We start from the raw sequence: 19,119 nt of genomic DNA, 5'->3' as shown, positions 1-19,119 counted from the left end.
AGGGGATAGCCAAACAAGACTATTTCGTGTGTGTTTGCACACATGTGTGCGTGGGCACACGTGACCACACACATGTTTTTGTTGTTGGTTTTTTTTTTTTTTTTTACAGGTTTTGGAGAGTGAACCCAGGAGCTCCTTCTTACAAGGCAAGCACGTTACAGACTGAGCTCATCTCCCAGCCCCAACCAACACAGCTATTTCCCCAGGAACTTCCTGGGCCCTGCTACCCACAGAGTTAGAGCCAAAGGGGGTGGGGACTGTGAGACACCTCGTGAGCCCGTGAGCCGGCAGCCCCTTGATCTGGAGCAGGCTCAAGGTAGAGCTACCACGTGCATCCTGGGAGTCCTCTGACCCACACATCAACATCAAGGAATCATTTTCATTCACCCCCAAAGTCACTGCACCTCAAAGGACCTCAGTGACCGCCTCCCACTCACCAAAACACCAGCAGGACCAAGACTTGACCCAGGTCCTCCTAACTCCTGAAGCCCTGTTGAGTCCTTCCTCTCGCTACCCCCCCTTGGCATCCTCAACCAACGAAGTACAAAGAACCTTGTATGTCCTTTTGCTTCCTTCCTCCTTCAACAGAGAAAATCACCTGATCACAGGCCTCCTGCTTCACTCCTCAGCCAGCTTTCCTAAAGCAGGTAAGCTGTGACGTTCTTTTCTTAGTCCCACTGTCCTGGGGACTGTGCCACAGCCACGCCCCGACACCTATGCCCTGACCTCAGTCAACTTGGACTTCTGGGTGTAATTAGGTCCTTCTCTTTCTCTCCAGTTCTTTCCACCTCCCGGCACTCCCCAACGTCTCCCTTAGCCCACACCCACCCACCTCTTTACCTCTTTACCTGGGCTTGGAAGGCATCTGCCCCTTTCCTTGACCCAGCAACCAAGTGAATGTTTGGTCAATTATCTCCCTAGTAACAAGTTGTGTGCACCATGCCTAGGATTACTGGCCCCTAAGTGGACCTGATGGGCTCCCTACAGGATGGGAGCCTGTCTTGTTGCTGAATGGATCTCTCTGAGAGATAAGGAAGAATGCACCAATGACAATCACCTTCCTGGTTCCCTCTTTGAAAGCCATTGGTGGGGAAAGTCTCTTCCAGGAGGCAGCTGGCAGAAGCTGACAGACTCTGGCCCAGGGCTTGGCATCCTAATTGCTCTCTGGAGAGGAGAGGAGTATACACCATCCACCTCAGTAAGCCTGGCAAGTCAAGGTCTTTTATTTAAGGTGGTCCCTCATGAGCAAAGGCAGGCACTGGTATTTATAGGATATTAATAGGTCTTTATTGGAGGTGTGGAAAGCCAATCCAGGAATGATGCAAGACGGGGCATTTTGTGCTTCAATTTTAAAACCTCAAAAGTAAAGGGTGGGTTTCTCCTGTTACCACTCACTATAGGAGGCAAATGACTGGTATGAATGGTTGATCCTCAAAGGTAGCCGTGGGGGAGTTAAGGCTCTATCTTCAACCTTGCAGGGCCTGCTTGTTTGTTTTAGGAGGGCCTACTTCCACCCCAGGGTCATGTACAAGTCACAGAGGCTTCTGGCTTCTGACAGGTGCGCAGAGCCTCTAGTGACATTCCCGTATGACACAAGTGATTTGTGATGGGTCAGTCAAGACTGGCTTCTAGTCCATCTTTATCCCCCGGGGGCGGTGACTTTATCTTCCTGGTCTCTGTGTGCAGCATCCTTTGTCTTCTACACACACACACACAACACATACACACACACACACAGGCACACGCGCTCGAAGTGCACGCTCACTCTCTGGAATACGTTACAGGACCGACGCCCAGGACAGTCTTTCCATGAGGTTCTCAGCCGGTACTGAGCGCTCAAATAAATCCCCTACCGCCCTCCTCTCCGCCATCACATTAGCTGACATACAAGGAGCACTCCGATGGCAGATGTGGCACCCCAGCACACTCATAACCCTGTCCACTCAGACACAGTGGTGAATGGGGAGGGGGATGTCGGGCATTGAAGGGCACCTCAAGTACTTCTGTAGCCAGTAGGAAAGGGCAAGGTTCATCCTCTTAAAACCACACCAAGGACTCAAGAGGCACAGGTGGTTAATGAGGCAAGAGGCGCCCGTCAGACCCACGGGCACTACAATTCTTTCCTCTTTAACATCCCAGAGTCTCGGTTTCCCCATTTGCGAGCTAAGCCAGAGCTGCCCACAAGTGCCCACCCAGCTAGAATCCTGTGATGGTGTGACAGACGCGGGCTGGTGGCAGTTGGCCTGGCTTGGTGGCTGCTGCTGGGATCGAGAACCCAAGCCTTTCCTGGGTGGAGTGCAGCCAGCCGGCTTTCCTGCCCACTCCCGCAGCGAACTGCTGACAGCGGCAAAGCCACGTTGCCATGCTTGGGGGCTGGGGGTGAGGGTGTAGACAGGACGGGACACAACTCTCTTGGCTTTGGTCTTGATGGAAAAAAAAAAAAATGAACGTTTGGGTTTGAATTCGTCTGAGGCTTTCCGAGAGCGCCTGGCTGGGCTGGGCCCTGCATGGGGAGAGAAAATAGGGGGTCTTTAGGACCCGGCACGCTGGGGCCAGCGGTGCCGGAGGCAACCTGCCGCGGCTTGAATGGGAGGCGGCGGGCGGCGCCGAGAGGCTGGCGGCTGAATAGCTCTGTGGTCGCCAGGCAACCGCCCTGACGCAATGCAAAAGAACGTCCCTTCAAAAAAGAAACCGTGCGGAGAATTCGCAGTGTTCCGGAGCTCGGGAGGCGGGAGCCGAGAGCGCCTAGGGCAGGCGCGGGCTGGCTGCAAGAACCGCAACAGCTCCGGCGACGCGGCTGGGGCGCAAGAGGTGGGTTCGCGGCGGTGCGGGTTAGCCCGGCGCTCAGGCGCCCAGGTCTTCAGGGCAGGCAGTGTGGGGGCTCTGGATCCCACAACCTTGGAGTGGAGACAGCGCCATAAGACAGCGTGGTCCTTCCCATTTGCTCCTGGGGTCTCAGGCCTCTTTGGAAGGCGTGGAGGAGCCAAGTGTGGACTCCATGCTCGGGCCCTAGCTTTCTGTTGACCCTTCCAGGGCTTTGATTTCCGATGGGGATCTGAGAGTCTATAGATCTGAGAGGGAGGACCCTTGGGACTCTGGTCCAGGTCTACTCATCTTGGCTGGTGACCCCACACCTACACTTCTAAGGGAGATGAGAGTTCTGGCCTCGAGGGTTCAATCCCCAACTACTCTGAAGTGACCCAGGTACCGCCAAGAGTGAAGCCAGAGAGAGCCGAGGGGACTACATACCCAAATGTTGCTCTGGAAATGAGCAGGTCAGCCATGAAGCTGGATACCTGGATGGCCGGAAAGAACAAGGGGCCACGATGGGCGGGGGAGGGGGGACAGCCTCCTCTCAGACTGTGGTTTCTGTATGCATCAGTTCTGTTGTGGGGTAAGCCCTCCTGGAACATCTGAAAAACTGGATTAGCTCTGGGCTGGCGTCCCCAGTTTCTGTCTGACACTCACAGCAGGTTTGTCTATCGCCATCCCTACCACCATCAGACTATCATTCCTGGAGAATCCTGGGTGAGAACCGGTCCTTGTGCGGAGTGCTCAGTAGATGTGGCTCCGAAAGTAGCTTCCCTTCCCTACCCCAGAGTCCTCTCCTGCCTTCTTCCAGTCCTCTCCTCTCTCCTCTTTCTCTCTCCTACCCTTCTCTTTCCTCTCTCCTCTCTCTCTCTCCTATTCGACCAGGCTTGGGACTCACTGGTCAAAGTCCTGGCAAAGCCAAGGTAACTAAGGTACCTGTTAGTCTGTCCTCATCCTCGGGTCTGGGGATCCTGCCAGAGTGGTTTTCAGAGCTTGGCCAAGCCACATGCTGTACTTCAAGCAATAAAAAGTGGCAGTGCCTCTTTCCCCAGCGCCGCTACTGATCTCACTGCTGAGAACCCATCACAATTCTTGTCATTTGAACTTACAATTACCCTTTGAGGAGACAGTGTGAGTCTCCGTGTGCAGGGTTTGGAGTCCGAGAGGCTAAGAAACTTGGAGCAGTTTGTGTGGTTTTGGAAGGTGCAGAGACATCCACGTGCCTAACTCCCTGCCCTCCGGAAACGCTGGTAGAGGAAGATTGCCTCGGGAGGCTGGGGAATCCACCATGGCCAGAGACAGGAAGAAACTGTTCACACCCACATGAAATCACAGTCACGAGGGGCTTGTCTTATGGCTGAGAAAGTCCCCGGCATACATAAAAGACCTGACTTGTTACGAGCACTGCATAAACTGGGCTTGGTAGCCCATGCCAGTAATCCTAGCACCTGGAAGTTCCAGGCAAGAGGATCGGAAGTTCAAGATCATCCTGGCTACCTAGCAAGTTTAAGGCCAGCTTGGACTACACGAGACCAAATCTCAAAAAAAGGGGGGGAGGGAGCGGGGGAAGAAGAAAAAGAAGCAACAGGAATATCATATTCAAGTGCACTTTGGGTCAGGGTCAGTGAGGAGGAAGGAAGACAGACCCATTATGAAGGAGACCTAGAAGGATGAGCCTGGCTGAGCTCCTAGGAAACAAGAAGGGTAGGCAAATGAGCTAGAGTTTAACAGGAAGTGGCAGGTGAGCCTTGCTAATTCTTCCCTGTAGCCTCTGAGCATCCATAAAGGCTGAGTTGACAGGATCTGGGCACCTGGGTCAGGAATCCTGCCCCTTAAGGACCATTTCTCTCCCGAGTAACAGCTACCACTACTCTTGAGCAGAAAGCAAAGGAAAGGGGGGAGAGGACACCAGGGGTCGGAGGTTGTACTACGACATCACCACCCTTCCTATCCTGTCCCCAGCCTGTCTCCTCCTACCATGCCACCGTGCCAGATCAGCTCTGTGGATAGTAGCCCTGAGTCCCATGGGCATCAGGGGAAGGGCCCTGTTCTCTAAGGCCTCCTGCATTAGGCCCTCTTCATACCTCAGCCTCTCCAGGAAGCCCTGGCCTATGGTAACTCCGTTCATGGAGGCATTTCCAGAGTACCATCCAACGGGTAGTTCTTCTATTTCTCACCTCAGAGTGGTAGACTGAGCCTTCCTTCCTCACTGGGCTACAAATTCTTTCAGGATACCCTGATCCAAATGTGGGAGTGAGTTGATTGGTAGTGAATCCCAGAGCTCCCTTCCTGAGTGTGTTACATGGGACCTGTAGGGCAAACCTGGGTCAAATCTCATTTTCCAGGTTGAAGGACTTGCATGAGTCCAGGCTGTGGGCCTATGCAGTGGCCACTGTCCCTGTTCTTAAAGGCTGGCCTGTTTTTCCTCATTCCAAGAAGTCAGCAGAGCCTTGGGGCAGTGCCTAGGGACAGACCAATGGCAGCTGGAAGGACCTGGGGTGGGAAGGTGGCCATAGATAACCTTGAGAAAGTCTTGATGAGGACCTGTATGACCAGGAGACCACACCTGGGAGCCTGGCTTTGCCTTATCTCCTACCAAGTCAGAAGGGACATCAAAAGCCTAGCCTCTGCGCATGCACAGGTGCAGAACCCTGGGGACACAAGACAGTCCTGAGCCTGACCAAGCCAAGTAGGCAGAGAGGCAGCTGCTCCAGGCTCAGGGATGGCTGTGCTGCCCCTCCTCTGTCTTCTTGATTGTCTCGGTAGCGGCTGCTGGAAACATGGCCGAAGGTGCCTGCAAGCCCGTGAGCCAGTTTGAGTAAAAGCAAGTCTGACAGCAAGTTCTGCCCACATGGAGGCTTCTTTTGATGTGTTTACCTCCGAAGCGCTCCCGCAGATTCTGGGAGCCTGTCCTGGAGGCTTTCTGACATCCCAGCCATCTGCCCCTTGGCACCCATAACCAGCCCTCCTTGGAGTACTCTCTAGATGCTTTCCACCTTGCAAGGCCATCTGTCCCCAGATTCATCCATCAGCCACCCCTCTGGAATACCTCTGTCTTCCAAAGAGATGAGCAAAAGAACGTGTTTGCTCTGCTGATTGCCGGATGCTCGAGCTGCCGCAGAGGACAACGGCACACCTGTGCTGCTGCCTCTGGAAGGGGTGGGGATTTCCCACTCAGCCAGCTGTGGAAGGAGGGAGTCTCCATTTGAATGCACTTGGGGCCAGCTAGCCTGGCGAAACCACCCAGAACACCTAGGCTCTCTTTATCTTCAAAGCCTTTTAGGATCATGGGGAGGATTCTTGCAAAGGTGGCCTTACCCTCAAGGAGCAAAGAACCTGGTCAAGGCTGCAGAGGAGTAAATGCAGTTTGCACAGCGTAAAGGGTGACATTAAGTTGGTGCTCTGCCCATCTTAGAACACACAGACACTTTGCTGGGTGGTAGTGTTTGGGAAGTTGCTTTCCCAGGGGACCGGCCAAGGAGAACACCAGCCAGGCCCCATCAAGGGCAGAGGGTGGCGGTCCAGTTTGAGGTGTCTAGTAACACCCCACTTTATCTCATTTGATCAGGCTGGTTCTCCTATGAACCCATCTTATGACCCTAAAGCCTGAGGCGTTAGGTTGATCATCTACCATAGCAGAGGTATTTGGTGGCCGGGCTCCATCTACCATAGCAGAGGTATTTGGTGGCCGGGCTCACCCATCTCTGTCTGCCCCATCCTTCACTGTCTTGACTCTCTCTGAAGCACCAGATTCTCTCCTGATGTGGCCCATCTTCTGCAGATACAATAGAGGACAAGGTCACACACACCCACTTTCTCTTCTGCCTTCGGTCACTCAGGACAAAGATTCTCTCTATACCCAGTGTGGGCACAGCATGTTTCCCGCAGGCAGCTGCAGGCCACCCTGGACAGTCCTAGCTTGACTTAGAGCGGCTATGACACCACTGTACCCTTCACTGTGTTCCATCCAAACTCAAACAAAAAAAATAACCTAAGACCCCCTCACCACTGAGTGGACAGCATAGCCAGATAGGGTGTAGAGGTGTGGTCCTCAAGCAGACACAAACTGTGTACCAGGAATCCTCTTTAGAAATCCTTGCAAAATGGTTGGGCTTGGGAGCTTTGCAGACTGAAACAGAAAACAAATCGAACACATTCCCACTTGAACCAGACTTATTTGAAGTTTGCTTATTTGAAGTTGGAGCCTATTATCATGGATTTGAATAGGCCTAACTGCCTTCCTTGTTGCCCCCCCCCCCCCCCGACAAAATGCCCCTTGGGACGTTTTCCAGTGGCCACTATGTCCTTCCCTGTGAAGTGGTTTCACTTAACTGTGAACTGAGTTTCCTGGGAAGCGTGTGCTGCTCCTGCAGCTAGAATACACACCCCAACTGCCTTGTGCTTTTATAGCCACAAACTGTTCTAGAGGCTACTGTCTGATTCCTTGGAGCCACTGTGGTCTTTGGAGAGAGTTCTGTGGTCACGTGGGGCAGGTGGCTGGGACAGTGACAGACTGACTTATCAAGGGTCCTCCTTGGAAGGAGGGCCCCCTTCCTTCCCTTCATTTCTCAAGGCTCCATTCCACCCATTATTTCTACCTCTCAGGAATCTTCCTCCACACTTGCCAGAGAAGCCCTAACCCAGGGCGACAGAGGGGACATAATGAGGAGTCTGGGTCTCCTCATAGACCCTCCTCCTCCTTGTAGCAGCCCATGCTTTCTGCCCTCCATTCAGGGAGGATGTAAATGAGCTGTATGGCTCCTGGGAGCCATGGCCCCTCCCAGACCCATAGGGAAGTGCGCATCTTTCTTAGCAGTTTTCTCTGCAACTTTTTCCACCGGGCCAAAGAAAGCCAACTCCCAGGCGGCTCGCAGGAGGCCTGTGGAGCCAGGCCTATTAATTATTCAGCACTGACCTAGCACTTTGCATTTGCGAAGATCTTTATAAGTATTTTTATAGATTCTTCCCTCATAGTGTCTCAGTTTGACAAAACAAGGCTTCCCCTTTCGAGACAATGGAAGCAGGACTCTGTTGAGAGCCCAAAGGTTCAAGTCCAGGTCTAGTCAGCGCCTCTAATGGAGCCATGTGACCCTGGGCCAGTCTCATGACATCTCCGGTCTGGGGTTTCTGTGAGGTCTAACACTTGGGAAGGCTTCTCCAGCCCAGGCCACAGGAAAAGTTTTTATAAACGCAGCGTGGTTTGAAAATGTTTGTGGACGATCTCATTTCAGGTATGCAGATAGAAGCACTGAATCCTGGGTGGAGAGGCAACCATTAGCACGGGACAAGGCCAACAAAGCCTTTCTGCATGAAGGTCCTTGAGAGAATACAGGTAAGTAGGTTCTGTTGCCTGTGGCTCCCGCTGGCTGCTCTAACTTGAGAAGCTGTCCCGGAAGGAAGCAGAGGCCAACGTCACTGTGTTCACTTACAGCTCAGTAGCAGCTCTCGGGCCATGTCTCTCCAGGTCTATGGCTTGGAGCTAATGCCTTTCCCCGCACCCCCAGGCTGAGCCTGCCCCAAGAGTTCTTATTTCCATCTCCCTCAGAAGTGGTGGGACCCCAAGGGGAGAATACACCCACGCTGCCACTGGGCCCCACCTCTCCATGACTTATGCTGGACACAGAGCCATCTTCTTGTCTCCCACACTGGAGGACTCAGGCCTAACATCAGGACTGCCTCTTGGTCAGTCCCCTACTTCTACATAGGCAGAAGTCAGTTCTTACACCACACCACCACACAAGTTCCAAGAGTCACGTGGCTTGTCCAGGGTGGCATACAGGTGTGGCAGAACCATCCTTAAAAGTTCAAGTGTCCCACAGCAATGGCCTGTTTGCAGAGGAGGACCCCAGACTCGAGACACACTCCAGCCTCTTTAGAAGGAAGGGGTGGATTATCATGTGCTTTGTTGCTGGAAGGAACTATCGAGGCAGCCCAGATGCCTCATCGTTACCCTGGTGAACACTGGTGAACAGCTTGTTCATCTCCATCATACACATCAAATACCACACCACACACCAAGTCACACACACACACACACACACACACTACCAAGAAGAGAGAAGAGAGAGAGACAGAGAGAGAGAGAGAGAGAGAGAGAAGAAAAAGAACAAGACAACCATTTCACCACTATCATACATATGCATCCATCAAGATATTACACACACACACACAACACACACAATCCCAGCACAGTTTAGCTCCCTCCCATGCCCCTGTAGCCAGGGACACCCCCTTTCAGGTGCTCCCAACAACACTGACTAGGAGCTGGAAATAAAAATGGGCCTGGAAGGGGGAAGATGACTGGCAGAGGGCCAGATCAGCGGGTTGTCTCCTGCCAGTCACCATGGCAAGGAGGAGGCTCTGGGCAGTGCCCAGCTTGTGTCATCTCAGCTGGGGGTGGGGTGTGGGGTGTGGGGAGGGGGACTGTGTCCCTCCCTCATCCCCAGCCCGCGGGGCTGAGGCACATCTACCAAGCATCGATGGTCACATTACAGACCACACCTTCCAGGGCTGGTGAGGGTAGGGGCGCCCCACCCCCATGTGAGATAAGCATCGGGTTTATGATTAAGCTGCACAGATAAGCCTGCCTGCCCAGACCTAGGACTCTTCCGCCACCTGAGAAAACTGTAGAGGCCACTGAGCGCCTTTTCCTTCCTCATCTCATTCACCCCGTGTCTCTATGGCAGCTTCGTCTTCAGAGAAGGAGCCCAGACTGAATAGAGACAAGAAGGTGCGTGCAGGCCGACCTGAGCACGCCTTGTCCTCCACATCTTCAGCCTTGGAGACCCCCTCAGAGCACAGCCTATGGGTGGAAGCAGGGGCTGCTGGGAGGGCGGCTGCCCTAGCAGGTTGATTAGGCGCCAAAGACCAACATGTCGTTAGGTCACAACTTTCTGATGAGTTTTGCCCCTGTGACATGCAGGGCACTCAGCAGAGGAACACTGACTTCCTTGTGTCAACGTGGGCCTCTGACCACTGACCAAGGCTTGGCTTGGCAGCAGCATCGAGTAATTGGGCAGCCAGACAATGTTGTGGGGTGAAAGCCAGAACTCGCTGAAGACATTCCTTATACCTGCCTTGCTAAGAGAAGTCAGATCCCAAGGGAGCTTGATCCATGTGGTGCAGTTCTTCGTTCCAGAAACTTCTCTAAGAATAACTAAGTAACACTTGCTGAGGGAAAGTTCTCCGTATGGGTGGGACTCAGAAAGAGCCAGCCCTGTCCAGATAGTATGTCCTAGAAAACAGTACAGCAGCCCAGGCTGTGGGCTGTCACCAGAGGTAGCCTATGCCTTAAATGGGTCACCAGTCCCAACTCACTTTGCCTAACTGTGTACTCTAGAGAGATCTGACTGACTTCCTTGTGTATACGGGTGGCCTGTAGTCACAGTCAAGGTGGTCTCCAGGTGGGACAGCATCACTGGATAGCACAGAGCTGGGGACAGAGCTAGCTATCTCTCAGGACAGTCGTCTGCCAGCGGATAAAGGAGCCCTGTCCTGTTGAGCTATAACAAGGAGAGAGCCCAGCCCTTAGCTCCAAGCTCAGCCTTGTTACCCTGCTGGGTTGTCCTCTCCACAACTACCCAGTAACCAACCCATGCCCTGCTAGTTCTTTCTGATCTCTGTGCTCAGTTTACCTGGAATGGGATGATCACACCATGCAGTCACGGGTCCTCAGCTCACAAATGCTCTTTCTGCAGAGTGCCTGGAAGCTTGGCAGTGTTAATAAATAGTACTAGAAACGTGATTGCTAGGGCAAATCTAAGATGTACTGTGGAAGATAAAGGCTCACAACTATGGAGTCCCAGAAAACGTCCAAGGGCACAAAGGAAGGGGCCACTGAGAAGAGATGGCATCTCTATAACCTGGTCTTAGGCCTAAGGTGAGGACGTAGGACTGAGGTATGAGTGCATGCGAGTGGATGAGGAACCTGTCAGGGGGTAATGGTAGCCTAACCAAGCTAGGTTTAATGCGTGACTGTCAAGGGTGAGCTATCTGGTGAGGCTACATGAACATGGGTTTCTGGAGACTGTCAAGACCGTATATGGTAGGGCCATCAGTGATAATTAGGACTGTCTAATAGGGTATGGTAAAAACGGTCATCAATGATGAGGACTGTCAGGGTATGGTAGTGCAATCAGTGGATGAGGACTGTCAGGGTATGGTAAGGGAGGCTTCATGGAGACTGAGGACTTGAGTCAGGGTATGTGTTAGGATCGGCATCTAGTCGGTGAGATGTCCGGTAGGAGGCATCAAAAAGTGGGTGAAGGAACTGTCAGGCGCGGTATCGGTGCACCAGTGGGTGAATGAATTGTTGGATATCTTAATGGATTACTAAAATTGCATCATCCAGCGGAAAATAGGATATAGTTAATGAATTATAGAAATTTGGGGAGGGGGTTATAACGCTCACAAATACATGGAAACGGTCACAGTATAGGAAATAGGGATTGAGGCTTGGTCCAGCGCTGTTTTCCGGAGAGCTCTGCCCTGATCTGTATCAGCATCTAAGACCAGGAGGTAGGGAAGAGAGGGGCAGCACGTTCGTCATCCAAGGTTGATCACTAAGTAATGTTTATGAATACCATGGCATCAACTGGGTATGGTAGCCATCAGTGGGTGAGGAGTATTGGGGTAGTGGTAGCCATCAGTGGGTGAGGATATTGGGGTATGGTAGTATCACGTGGGTGAGGAGTGTCAGGGTATGGGTAGCCATCAAGTGGATGAGGAGTGTCGGGGTATGGTAGCCATCAGTGGGTGAGGAGTGTCAGGGTAAGGTAGCCATCAGTGGGTGAAGAGTGTCGGGGTATGGTAGCCATCAGTGGGTGAGGAGTGTCGGGGTATGGTAGGCATCAGTGGGTGAGGAGTGTTTGGGGTATGGTAGCATCAGTGGTGAGGAGTGTCGGGTGAGGTAGCCATCAGTGGGTGAGGAGTGTCGGGGGTAAGGTAGCCATCATGGGTGAGGGTGTCGGGTATGGGTAGGCATCAGTGGGTGAGGAGTGGTCGGGTAATGGTAGGCATCAGTGGGAGTTGACAGAAGATAGAGACCATCAGCTTTCCTCAGCAGGACCCTGCTCCCAAGAACCAGCTGTTTCAGCCTTGGGGAACCTTGTAAACTCAGAACAATTGAGGCTCAAATGTGTTAAAGCCCTCTGGGAACTATGATCTTTGATGTTCTGCTTGTGCAGAGTCTGGGGTATCTGTTCCTATGTGCTAATAACGTGCCTCTTTTCCTGGGTGGTGATCACAGCCCCTTGCCAGTGTTTTTCTGGGCTGGGTTTTGTGACACCGGTTTTTATCCTTGTTTCCAACCTATAAAATCAACCCAAAGCACTAGAGATATTATACCTCTTTCAGGTAGCAGAAAAGGTCTCTAGGTGACAAGGACTTAATATTGAGAATTACCCTACTAGTGTGGGGCTGCAGGAAGCTCAGATCATGTCGACCAGCTACAGTATGTGAACTGTAACAGCAGGGCACTCCTGGGCAAGTCTTGCTATGGGGCTTGTCACCTTGCTGAGAGTGGCCTAGAGAGGCACATCTCCAAACTGCTGTCCAGGCTGAGCGGACATACAGATGTTTGCTCCACTTGAGTGTCCCGCTGCTGTGCATTAGGGAAAGCCCAGAGCATGGTCCTGTTCCTCACAATGACCCCTGGGTGGCATTTCTGCTAGAGGGAGCAGAAGAAGTGTCAAAAGCTACATGTGGCCAACAGTCACTCTGCCCTCCCCAAGTGCTGTTGCAGCTGACTATAAATTAGGAGACAACTGGGAGTGTAAAAATTACTAACAAGAAGGTGGTAATCACCCTGTTGGTTCCCAAAGCGTGTCTCTCTAAGCGACACATGGAGATGTGGGGAGGAGAGTCTTGGGGGTCACCACATTTCTGCCTGGCTTGGCTTTCGGTGTCGTTGTGGCCCATGCAAATGAGCTCTCCGGCCCTCACTCTAGCCAGGGCTGCTGCGTGTAGGCGACAGAGAGCGACCTGGTGCAGGGATATTGGGCAACCGTATCAGGAAGTGAGAGGAGCCGAAGGCCAAGGAAGGGAGCGGGCAGCTCCAGGGCCAACAGCAGTCAGAGCCAGCCCTGGTTATTTAGCAGAGACCATCCGCTGAGAGACCTCTGCATTTCACAGCTGTCTTGGGACTGGCCGGCACCTAGGTGGCCACATGTAATTCTCCTTGGCTCTTCATCTGGGTCTCATACACTCCAAATTCAGAGCCCAGGCCTGAGCCTCTGATTGGTCAAGCTCAGGTCAAATTCTCATCTAGTAAGTCAGGGCCTTGGCAGAAGAGGGCTTTGGCTGTCCTGTGACCCCAGAGAATGAACACGGAGGGTGCGTGGCTGCTTCTGGTTCACGCAACATGGGAGCTCCCTGCGGACAGCGAGGAGGGGTCAGTTTGGGCATAGACGCAAACAAAGCCGAATACCAGCAAGCATTTGCCATCTTCTTTTACTTCCTTTCCCTAACGCTTAGCCAGTTAGAACTGCCGGGAATCTAGCCGGAAGTGGCTTAGGTCCCAGAGGAGAATCTGAAGGGCTGTATCATCAAAGCCTAGGTTATAGGTCCTGGTAATGAACAAATGTCTGTTCATCTCAGGTGAGGGACAATGACAGACCAAAGAGATGGTGTACCCAAGTCTATCGTCGTGAACCAATGGAGTTAGGTAACAATGGGAGTTACCTGTAGGAACATGGGCTCTTCTACACCACGGAAGAAGATACCGCCTCCCCCCAGCAACTGTTAACTGCTTATATTGCTTCAGGAAAAGTGGGGCCCCATGAACTCCTTCCTCCCATGATGGAATTTTAATAACCCCAGTTGTGTATGGGGTCTTCTGTGGTAATTTTAGTTACTAAGAGTTCAAGAGGACAACAGTCTTCCTGTCATGCCCTAAGAACTGTGTTCCACAACCGTCAGCCTCCTAACAGGGTCTAATTGGGGGCCTTAAACTGTTGTGCATTCTTGGGGTTATACCCTAGTAAATGCTTCCCCTATGACAGCAAGAGGCCCCTAGTAACCCAGGCTACTGGGAATAAAGCCAGCTTTGGGTAAGTAGTGCTCTGATTAGCTCCGTTAAAGTCATGTGACCATATCTGAAGTGAGAGGGAATGTCAGTGCCCTAGGAACGGAGGGGTCAGCTTACTCAAAGCAAAGTGGAATGGTCTTTCTGCAGGCAGAAGGCAGGAGAGGTACCAAGTGGAAATGACCCCATGCATTCTGAGCACCAAGGAGGTCCTCTCTGCTTCAGTTCAAAGTCTCAGGACATGGCGCCAGCTGAGTCTGTTCCTGATTTGCCTGGGGAAGGGTGGGGGAGGCTATCCACTGCATCCAGGTGCCCAGGTGTACAGACATACTCTTGTTCGGGCACTTGCCAGTCAGGGCAGGGAAGGGGTAGGTGTGGCATCTCCTGAGGACAGATAGGTGTCCATAGGAAGCCAGGAGCGGCGCCTCTGCTCCTCTGAGCCCATTCAACTGGCAAACATATGAGCAAGCACAGGCCGCAGAGACAGGGGGCTGCGCTCTGTGCCATTCATTCCGGGTTGACTACAGAGGGCAGCGCTGTGCTGAGTTCTGGATCCGGGACCAAAGTACTTGGTTCACATTGTGAATCACAGTGTGGTAGAGGAGACCGTCACGAGACCCTGGTAGGGGGTGGAGAGATGGCTCATCGGTTAGGAACACTGGCTGCTCTTCCAGAGGATCCAAGTTCGACTCCCAGCACCTGCATGGTTGCTAATGGCCGTCTGTAGCTCCACTTCCTGGAGACACAACAACTCTTCTGGCTTCCTCGGCACTGCACACATGCGGTGCCCAGAACTACATGCAGACAAAGCATCCATACTCATAAAATACAAGTAAGTCTTATAAAAAGGAGAGCCTGGTATAAATGTGATGCTAGACTCAGACACAGAGGGCTGGAGTGCCAAATCCACTGCTGGCTAGCTCTGTGACTTAGGCAAGTGACCACACCTATCTGGGCCCTCAGTCTCCCCATCTGTACACCGGGGACTGGATTAATAGGTGCATCCTGGTCAGGACAGGCTAGGTTGCTAGGATGACTCCAGCTAACGGTTACTCTTAGTAAGTGTTAGCTCATCGGGTGGTGACATCATTGTTTTCCCGTGTACTGTCCTCACAGACACACACACTCAGCAAAGATTAAAGAAATCTTCCGCAAGGAGAAGGCCTCAAATCCTTGAGAACTGAGGTAGAGAAGGAGAGGAGGAAAAACAGCTGTACAAAGCCATGGGATTTAAGGGGGCAGGAGAGGCGGTGGGGGGTGTGGAGTGTATGTGTGTGTGTGTTAGATTGTATCTCCTGAAGAGGAAATGATGGGTTTCCAGTGGAAGGAGTGGGGAGGGCATTAGTCCACAGACCCCTAGCCTTCCTCTACCCAGGAGCCCTTTGGGGAAGTGGGCTTGAAGGCCTTCCAGATGAACAAATTAGCTCATAATGAGACAAGGTGTTGGCTGATGGATGGGACTGTCCCCGCCCACTCCTCCAGCAGCCTAGGAATTAGCTCACAGCTGGCGAAGCATCTGTGCTGTCCTGGAAGCCAGGAGCATGTTTGAACAGCAGCCATGTATGCAGAGCAGGTCCCTAGGCCCACACATCATTTCTTCAGAAAGGCTGGCCCACCTGCAAGCTTGCCTGGCTGTTAATGGGGTGTCTGCATGTGGGGCATCCCTGAGCCTGGTGGGACTCTGGGATTGTCTTCTTTCTCCTGATGCCCTGGGCCCCAGGTCTGAGGATGTTTTTTGCCTTTCTGCTGTGCTCTGTGCTCACCCCTCCAGGAGAATCGAGTTAGGTGAAAGCCTGTGGCCCAGCATGTCAGAATTAGCCTAGTATAACCTACTATATCAAGAAAGACAGAAGGGCCCAGCTGCCATCTGTCCGCCAAGAAGCTGCCCCAGGGATATGGCACCTGTTGCAAACACCATTCGGCACCTTGCCACCGGCTCAGGACAAAGTTAGCTTAGTGCCTACTAAGTGGGCAGTCGATGGTGACTCTTTCTCCTGGCATTTCCCCAGGCCTGTGTGGGTAACATTCCAGGCAACTCCTACACCCAGTTATAGAGGAAGAAGAAACTCTCTGGGCCTCTTCAGATTCTGGGGTCATTTGTTTCCAAGGAGAGATGGGAAGAGCAGAGATGATTCGGGTCACCAAGAGGTCAAGGACCCACCGGACAGTCCAGTGCAGTGGTGGGTAATGGGACTGGAATTATCAATATGCTCCATCCACTTCGCCACCTTTTAAAATGTAGTCTTATCTAGGCCTTCTACATGCTAGGTACAGTGTTAATGGCTTTTACCTTGTTTAGCCTCCGATCCCCTCAGTAACCTGTACGTTTAACACAGACCTTCACTTTATTAATACTCTGCAGCCAGCATCCTGACAGTCTTAGGAACTTTTTGCATTTTACACTGAGCCCAGTCTGCAGATTATGCAAGTTCTGGCTGTACAACCTCTTAGAAGAGGATGGAGAGGCGCGAGGTGGTCTTGAAGCTACAGACCCAAGAGCAGATTCACAGCTGCCTTCCAGCTCTGAGCTGGGTAGAAAGAAACTGGGTGCCCAGGTCTCAACTGGCAGCTGCCTATAACCGGCTCATGAAAGCACCTCACCTTTCCATCCCTGTGCTCCCCACTTTGTAGTTCCTGTTCTCTTTGCTTTGTTTTTGGGTGACGCTGAGGCTGGAGAGGGGCCAGAGTATATACCAGTACCTCACAGGCACCGTGAAGGTAGTGGATGAAAGGCCGCCCTAGGCTGAGTCATCTCACTGAGCCGTCTTGTTCAGGCCTCCTCTGAGTCTATCCAGAAACAGTAATTAAAACAAAGCCACACCGTGCCACTCGAGAGGAGACCCTGCAGAGTGCCACCACCGCAGAGCAGCACGTAGGAGTAGGACGTGCTTTTCCCACCTGTGTTGTCCCTTCCCAGGACTTGCTGAGTAGAGGGTGCTGCTCCTCGGCCTGTCTAAATTGGACTTCCTCCAAAAAGCCCTGCTGGGTGTAATAGAGCTCCCGGGTCTGGGGAAGGAAGCTTTCTAGAGTTTAGCCGCCCCCAGGTGTACTCAGAACGAAGGCTGGCACCTCAGCACAAAAAGCAGACAGCAGGCGCCTGGGAGAGGCCCCAGGAAGCCACTCCCAAGTTTCCACGTTGAGAGATCTGGAGAAGCCGATCATGAGAAACTGGAAAGGCAGAATGTCAAGAGTTGCTGTGTCCACCCAGCATGCTAACAGTCAGGGAGCACACGTGAAGAGGTGGGTAGTATCAGCCAGCCTCTTTACAGAACGCCAGATGGAAGCTCAGCTAGCCTGACAGCCTGGCGCTAGGGTCAGCATCTCTCTACAGGGTTTCCAGCTACATGCTTGGAGCTTTCGGGAAGCTCAGTGGCTTCCGAGGGAGCCCCAGGGCCCACAGAGTGGGCTTAGAATCACTGGAGGAGTCAGGGTATCATTTTCCTGCCCAGAGAAGGCAAGAAATGAGACTGGGTTTCTCTGCTATCTGTGGGGTGCAATATTCTCATTCCCTAGTGATGCCCTGGGGAGGGTCGGCTCAGAGCCTGGGGAGGGCAGCCCCTGGTGCTCTGGTCAGCTCTCCCCGTAGCTTAGGCTTGCCAGGAGGACCCTCCCCACTCAATGGCCCACCCTGCCAGTTTGCTCCCACACTGTCTCCATCTTAAATCCTCGTCTCTGTCTACCCAGTTCCTGCCATTACAATAAGATAGCACTTGAATTAATTTTTCTTTGAGCAGATATATATATATATATATATATATAATTTCTTATACTGATTTTATTCATAATCACTAAAATGCAGAAAGTTTCATACATTTCAACAGGTGGAGAGACAAACTGTATTCCATCCATTCACTAAGAAAGCAGAATGAAATACTGATAAACACAGCCACATCTCAAGTGTACTACACTAACCGCAAGAAGGCTGAGAACTGTACGGTGTAATGATGGAGCATTCTCAGGAAGCAATGTGTGGAAATAGAAAGCAGATCATCATCAGGGACCAGTGCGGTGGCATACTGCCTGTGTAAAGGCAGCGTGACCAATTTGTGTCCCCATGAAGTCAGGGGTTTTCAAAGATGCAAAGTCAATAAGCATCTCTTTGTTTCCCTCCTTTTCCACACAAGGGCAACGTGTGCTCCAAGAGGCTGAGCCTATAGCTTTTCATCTGAGCCTTATCTTGGATATGGTTCACCTCAGTTCATGTTTAGAGCTCAGCAGAGATATGTTTCAAACCCAAGTTCAAGTCATGTGCCTCCTACTCCGATCTGCCCTTGCCCAGATCTCCTTGGACATGAGATGCTAAGGCTGGGAGGCTTGGGTCTGTTTCTCACTCAGCTACTCCTACCTATGCTTTGGTGTGACGGGGCTAAGAGTCTTGGTTTACACCTTTCACTAGAGCAAGGTGGTCAGCTCAGAGCACTGCTGGATCCGTCGCAAGGTAGTGCTGCCCTATGGGCACTCCAGGTAAACGTGAGAAACACCTTTCCAAAAGAGTGAGTCATGAGTCTCCTTCCGTTTCCAGCCCAGCTCCAGCCGCCAGCTTCTCTCCTGCCCAGGCTGCCGGCTAGAGGTGAGGTCAGTTGTTGAAGAGGTGAGGTCAGGTGTTGTTGTTGGAGCCGGAAGCTGAGTGTGGATGGAAGGTGGGGCTGTGGTGGGTGAGGGTAGCTAAGGGGCAGGAGACACCTGTCCTGAGTCTGTGCAAAATCCCAGCTGGCTCTGAGGACCTGCCCAGAGGAGAGACCTATGTCCTGAGGTTCAGACCAGCTGGCTTTGTCCCCCACTTTTCTTGCTGAGTGATCTATCTTGGTGAGTCGCTTGGCCTCTTGGAGACTCAGGTTCAAGCCTCTAAACTTGCTGTAAGAACTTCCGTGGTCTCAGAGAGGTAGAATGATTTTACAGACAGTAAGCTCTGGTTCTATCAATTGCTCTGCATGGAATCTGTGAAATTGCCTCCCTTCTGGCCAAGAACTGGCAAGTAGAAACCCTGTCCCTGGACCTCAGTTCCTATCTTAGGGAGTGGGACCAGGGCTGATATGATTCTTTTCCTTCCTGCAGGCTCACTTCCCCCTTAAAGAGGACATTCCTATCATCTCCGACCTGCCACCTCGCCAGCATAGATAGATCTCGGAGGAGGCTGCCTCAGAAGGTCCTGCTGATGCTTGTCTGATCCTGCCTTCTGTGAAGCATGGCCCCACAGGATTATGGGACAAATCATAGACCCTGAGCCACACCTGCTCAGAGGCACACTGTACAGCCTCGCTTGGCTCCAGGTGCTGCCAAGCCTT

At 52.3% G+C, this 19,119-nt stretch overlaps 1 long non-coding RNA gene across 1 annotated transcript; it reads left to right on the top strand.

The window, feature by feature from the left end:
- The first annotated feature begins 2,700 nt into the window (after positions 1–2,700).
- On the top strand, positions 2,701–18,942 carry LOC119087194. Its single transcript, XR_005090637.1, has 3 exons — positions 2,701–2,811; positions 8,043–8,143; positions 18,890–18,942. It is a non-coding gene; the product is annotated as an uncharacterized LOC119087194 (long non-coding RNA).
- Positions 18,943–19,119: the final 177 nt, after the last annotated feature.

This window comes from Peromyscus leucopus, unplaced genomic scaffold (assembly GCF_004664715.2).
Source record: "Peromyscus leucopus breed LL Stock unplaced genomic scaffold, UCI_PerLeu_2.1 scaffold_242, whole genome shotgun sequence".
Lineage (NCBI taxonomy): Eukaryota > Metazoa > Chordata > Mammalia > Rodentia > Cricetidae > Peromyscus > Peromyscus leucopus.
This window is presented reverse-complemented; position numbering and strand designations above follow the sequence as displayed.